Source organism: Alexandromys fortis, unplaced genomic scaffold (genome assembly GCF_014885135.2).
Source record: "Alexandromys fortis isolate MF-2015 unplaced genomic scaffold, M_Fortis_MF-2015_v1.1 scaffold_2_1_26212458, whole genome shotgun sequence".
NCBI classification, from domain to species: Eukaryota; Metazoa; Chordata; class Mammalia; order Rodentia; family Cricetidae; genus Alexandromys; species Alexandromys fortis.
Window position 1 is genome coordinate 18,594,015 of NW_026067930.1, and position 6,136 is coordinate 18,600,150.

The window sequence follows — 6,136 nt, forward strand, 5'->3', positions numbered from 1 at the left end:
AGATAGGAAATTCAGCAAGAGATAATGGACACTTGTGTTGGATGACTCTAACCCTCACAGGGTCTTAGACAAAAGTGAGTGATGCCCTGGAGCTTCCGGTTAGGCCCTTCAGCTACAGGCTCTTGTCTGTGCAGTCATCTTGAGCAGGGTACTGTTAATCTCTTCTGAGAAACTGAGACCTTATCTTCAGGACAATGAGACACCCTGCAAGGCAGGAAGCAGTAAACTGGGTGATGGGTTAGGATTTTAGGGGCGGTCTCTCTGACTCCAGCAAGGAAGGCTTGTCCAAGGCTCAGAGGAGAGTGATTAGGAGACCTACTCAGTGGTTCAGATGAGAGAGAATGTGGCCTGAGAAGAGGGGTTAGTGGAATGCCCTGATGGATAATTGAGGGAAACTCACCAACAACCATTGAATTGCAAAGGAAGAGTTACAGTCTAGCTAAAAGCCTGCTTCCTGAGAGGCCTGCAGCAGTGTGTTTAGCCGGTTGGGGTTGACTCAGTGAGAAAATAGATTCTTTCTTATCCTACTGGTTTCACTGAGGTAAAAACCATCAGACAGAATCACACATATTTCATGTACAGTTTGATGTCTCTGGAGATACGCAAACACCTGTGAAGCTACCGCTGCAGTCAAGAAGTCAAATGTCCCATCACCTCCAAAAGGGAAGCAAGGCTTTGAAGAACATAAATTTCACAAAAGACACCAGACACATAAGGAGATGTCTGTTCTGAAGCTGGGAAGGGTGAGTGTCCCCTACTTCTTTGACTTGTGCAAACCTCACCTGAACCTGATGAGGACATTCCTGTTTGTGACAGCTTGTCCCACCTCCCTCCCTCCCACTGGAAACATCTTCATGAAGGGATTGAAGGCTCTCATTCATGACACTAAAGAGCGATTTAAGCTTTCGAAGTTGTGCAATCCTATTGAGTTAATTTTTTACAAGCCCTTGGTCAGCCTGGCGTGGGTGAGACATGAGCAGGTCGGGTGGGGGGAGCGGTGTCGGGAGGGAGACACGTGGCATTCGTCACTTTGTGAATGTGAATGGTTTGAGCATCTTCAACCACTAACTCGTGGGTGCTTCGTGGTTCATCTTTGAGTTGATAAAACCCAAAATGAACAAAGCAATCATTTAGATTTTCTCTGATTTCATAGCAAATTAAAATTCCGTGGGTGATTTTTATTTGGTATTTTTTTTTTTGTTTGCTTTTGAAAGAGGATCTCATGAAGACCAGGCTTTCCTTGAATCCACAGAGATCTGCCTACCAGTCTGCCTCCCCTACTGCTGGACCGAAAGGTGTGTGACATCATACCTAGCTAAATCCATGTTATTTTTAGCTGGAAGAAATATCCTTGTCATAGTAAAACAAGATCTGTTACTAGAGTGTTCCTTAGCCAGGCGCTGGGACTCTTGGTACACCTTTTTCCTTCTCTGAGACCCATTTTATCCTCTCGAAATTCCTTTCCGAGTTCAAATCCTAAGTCTCGGTGAAATGTTTGAATTTTAAAGTGTTGGTGTACACTAGTGTCTCGATAAATACCTGTCACACAGAATAATGGGCAGTTCAATCCTGAATGCAGGGCAAGAAGAGAAAGGAGATAGGTTCATTTTCTGGAGTTGTTTGTGGTGCAGGATCAGAGATGGCCATACATGGGGCTGCTAACCAGAGCCCCTGCTTAGTGTTCCTCTTTGGGGGCTGCTGGTGAGGGGAAGGCAAGAGGGGAAGGTAGCTGAACCTGGACAGTTGCTTGCCATGCATAGAAAAAATGGTCCAGCAGAAGCTAGGTGAAGGCCCACTAACTTAAATTACCTTCTGTAACTTGGAGCAGACACCGAGGCTTACATGCAACAGTAGACACCAGCTACCCCCGCCCCAGATTTCTGGGTAATTGGCTGGTTCACTGGTGATAAAATCCATACCTCTTTGGCCTCTTGCCATTGTGCTGGATGCGGAGAGATGGCTTTATCCTAACTTTGGGTTGCCTGGAGAGGGTTAGCCATACAAATATTGCTTTCTGACATCTTTAGCAGATGTTCCAGGAAGGCTAAGTAGAGGATGGCGTAGCAGGAAAATAAAGAACTGGGGGCAGAGGGATATGGGTGAACAGATAAAAGTCCAGGAAGCCAATGTGCTCTTTCTGCTCATGGGATGGAGAAACACGGGGAGATTCAGCTCCCTCCGTCGCGTTCAGTGCTGGAAACGGAGTGAACACATCTTGACTCCCACTTTCCATTAAGTTTGCTTGTTTGGTTTGCTTTGGTTTGGTGTTGAGACAAGGTCTCACTGTGTAGCCCTGCCTGGCTTGGAGCTGGTCTCAAATGGCTCTTTCTCCTGAGGGCTAGAATTAAAGGTATACATCACCTCACCCAGCTTGCAAGGCAATTTTAGGCTTTAGATAAATCAACTCAAGATTTATAGCATCTATTAAAATGTAGTGAAACCTTCTCAATAATAATAGTTGGCAATGCTGTTTTTAAATGCATCACTATCCCCTTTTCATATTGGATTATACATAGGGCAATATGTAAAGAGCTGTGACCAATCAACAAGAAACACAAGTCCCCATACCAAGTGTTTGCAATGTTCCAGGTCTGAACTGTGCACTTCTCTGTGAAGCCTCTCATTTCATATAATGACTGTTCTCGGGTGGGGTGCCTAGAACGTAGGAATTATTTTTATTCTCTTTGTAGAGAGGGAGAGGTGACACAGGATGCGCATCAGCTACCACCTGGCGAAGGTCGAGTTTGACTCAGAAACGTTGTTTTCAGAGTGTGTCCTGGTGACCTAGGAGATCCTGCTCAAGAGCCCACCTACCACAGAGTGAGGCAGTGCACCTGAACTGGCTTCCACCCCTTCCTCCTCTTCTTCTGGGGTGACAGATACGGATGACCCTCTCTCCTGCCCCATTCTCTCTGTCTTCCCGGGGCTTAGGAATTTGGACAATTTCCCCGGCTGCCGTACATTATGTCTAAGGGATACTGCCTGCATTTGCCTTCCAGTATCTCTACCGGGGTCCATATGCTCTCATACACATCCCATATAAAAGGGAAGCCTCTGATCAAATGCATTGTCCCAGAAGATGAGCTATTGGATGACTGCATTCATAAAATAAGGCGAAAGTAGGGAAATTCACAGAGAGAGAGCAGTCTCTGTCAGTGGTCACCCAGGACTAGGAAGCGGGGTGACATGGGGCATGACAGCTAAGGTGTGTGGGGTTCCTTTTCCGTGTGGTGAAATGGTTCCATCATCGATCATGATGTTGGTTGTGCACCTCTTTGAACACTCCCAAGTTGCTGGGTTGCACAATTTAGATCAGTGACTTACACATCATGACTAACACCTGTTAACAGTACAGCTGTTAAAACAAGCAAATAAAAACTCAGAAAATAAAGCACACCATCCCTCTGAGAATCCAGGTAGCATTTTGATTTATTAATTTATGAATTCCATTTTTGGCTAGGCGGTCTGCTAGCCATGAGAAACAATGGGGAGAAAGAGGGAAGAAATCTGAAAGAGAGGCGGTCAAATTCCAGTGGGTCATTACGGGAGCATCTCTTGCCGAGAGAACAGCCAAGAGGAATCAAGCTGTAATGACCTAGCAGTTCAAGAACATCCTTGACAACAGGCTACATTTGAGGTTAGGACCCTGACTCCAAAAAGCCTACTGGGACTATCCTGAGAACTGAAGATATGGTATAGTACTGATTAGGACGAGAGTTTCAGGGTTCATTAGGTTCAGACTAGAGAAAACACAGAAAATGGGCAAGGACTAAGAAGAGTGAGATTCTCATTACGGCATGAACCAGACGATCTGAAAGAAACAATAAAAGTGAACCAATATCCATCCAGTCATAAAGTTCCTTAGACTGGCTGTGTACTCAAAGTCTCTTTGAGGAGGTGACAAGCCCTGAAGCTTGAATAAGAACTGGCCTTGGGAAGTCTATGAGAAGAATGTTATTAGCACATGCATGTGTGTATGTACACATATATGCATATACACATGCATTGTTGTTGTTTCAAGGAAGAGATAGTGTAAACATAGAAGAGAAATAAGAAGTCCCTTAGTAAGACAAGGAATCAATAATAGGAAATGACACATTAAGAAAATGAGTTCATTATATAGGAAGTACTTTTTTTTTAAAGTTTCTGTTTGTCTGTATGCTTGCAGGCCAGAAGAGGGCACCAGATCTCATTACAGATGGCTGTGAGCCACCATGTGGTTGCTGGGAATTGAACTCAGGACCTCTGGAAGAGCGGTCGATGCTCTTAACCTCTGAGCCATCTCTCCAGCCCCTATATAGGAAGTACTTGAAGGAGTTTTTGTGCAGTGATAATTTTATTTATCCTTGTATGTTTAGGATCAGGGATGCCGATTGGCATTTAGCACTTGTGTTATGAATGAATCAATAGAAGAGAGAGTGGAAGGAAGGGGTAGCTGAATGTTTCCAAGACAATGAATAGCAAGGGAATCCACAGCACACAGAAGGAGAGGCACCGCTGAGGTACAGAGAGTAGTTGGAAGAAGAGCCAAGTCTTCCTGAACAGGGACAAGAAGTAGAGCCCCCTCCTCATAGCTGGGGACTTTTCTGGGGAAGAGGAGGTCGTTTTATGAAAGAAGGTCAGGTGCACGTGGCTCAAGCTTGCAAGGACTGCCGTAGGTTTGAACACCCAGGCAAGATTGCATACCATGTAACCATGGCAGTGCCAATAGCCACGCCTAGCGGGTTACATCCCATGGGGGGTAGTTCATAGGTGATATGGAATGGGGAGCCCAAGAAGCAACCTGATATGGAAGTCAAGAAGGAGCTCAGACAAGAAGACAAGGGAACAAGGCCACGAATCTCCAAAGAGCCTGGAGCCAGAAGCCTGGGAAGCAGGGGAGAGAACAGCAAGTGTCTATGGGGGGGGGGAGGATTTCCTAGTTCCCCAGTAGTTATGCACTTGTGCAAACCAGAGTGCTTTACAATTTAACGATAGCTACCTTTTATATCATAGACACTCCTTGAAGCGACGCTAAGGGTTTTATTTACTCGGTTTCAACTAATACTCATAGCATCCCTGTCTTATTGATGAGAAACTTGAGGCTGACTGAGGTTAAACACACTGCTTACATTTCTTTCTAATTAGGAAAAAGAAACTGCATCTGGCCAATAAAGCTTAAGCCCCACACTGATATAAATATTATTCTGGTTGTACAACAACATTTGACTCCTGCATCCTTTTCTTGTGGGCTGATAACCCGGGGCTAGTTCTGTCAACTCATTGGGCATTGCAGGATGAAGTCCAAGTTTCCTACGGTGACTCACGAGGCGGGTCAGAGTCCAAAGCCACACTCGCCTCTGTGGACACAGGCTCCCACACCATGTGTTCCTGCTGGCCTCCACTGTTTTCGTTCTCTGGATGCAGCTGGCCAGCTTTTGTGCACCAGGCCATCTGGGGGTGGCATGCCCTTTGACCCGACTCCTTCAAGTCCTTCAAAGCGGAGGGTCACTATCACCTGAGTCCTTCTCCAAGCCGAAGAAAATAAGAACGTGCGGACTCTCATCTTTGCAGACCTCTAAGTGCAGGCGTTTTATTGCACTGAATGCCAGGGAGCTGGGGACTGCTTGACCAGGGTTCCTTCTCCAAGCCCATAGTTCCTGTCCCTTTGGTTCAGTGTTTCGCCACTTGGTTTCTTGTTTGTTTTTGAAACAAGGTCTCATTCTGTAACCCAGACTGGCCTCAAACTTGTAGCAATCTTCCATGCCTAGCTAAATGAAGAATTGGGCTTTTTTTTTTTTCCATTACTGGGAATTGAACCTTCTCAGTGTGATGCAAGTGAGCCTTCATTGAGCTACATCTCCAGCCTTTACCATCTCGAGGGATCTAGAAAAAAAAAAAAAAAAGAAAATGGTTTTGAGTTTTGATAGTGTTGATGATGGAAATTGGTTTTACCCTGGCTTATACCTCTGAAGCCAGATCTTGTTCTCAGAGTATCTTTCCAGTCTCTGGTAAAGGACAAAATGTCCACAAAGTTTTAAATGTGGTCAATAAATTCAAGATATCTGTGGCTAGCCGTGATGCAACTGCCATTCTATTAAAACGAATTCTAATGCTTTATAACTACCAAATTGAAGCAATCACACAGGTGATATAT

The 6,136-nt window shown here is 45.1% G+C and overlaps 1 long non-coding RNA gene across 1 annotated transcript in view; it reads right to left on the bottom strand.

Annotated features, from left to right (window-relative positions):
• Positions 1–5,727: 5,727 nt before the first annotated feature.
• The window catches only part of LOC126503441 (uncharacterized), a 1,174-nt gene continuing 765 nt past the window's right edge, over positions 5,728–6,136 (bottom strand). Inside the window, exon 2 of the long non-coding RNA XR_007592293.1 lies at positions 5,728–5,865. This is a non-coding gene — a long non-coding RNA (uncharacterized lncRNA). The remainder of the gene's footprint in view (positions 5,866–6,136) is intronic.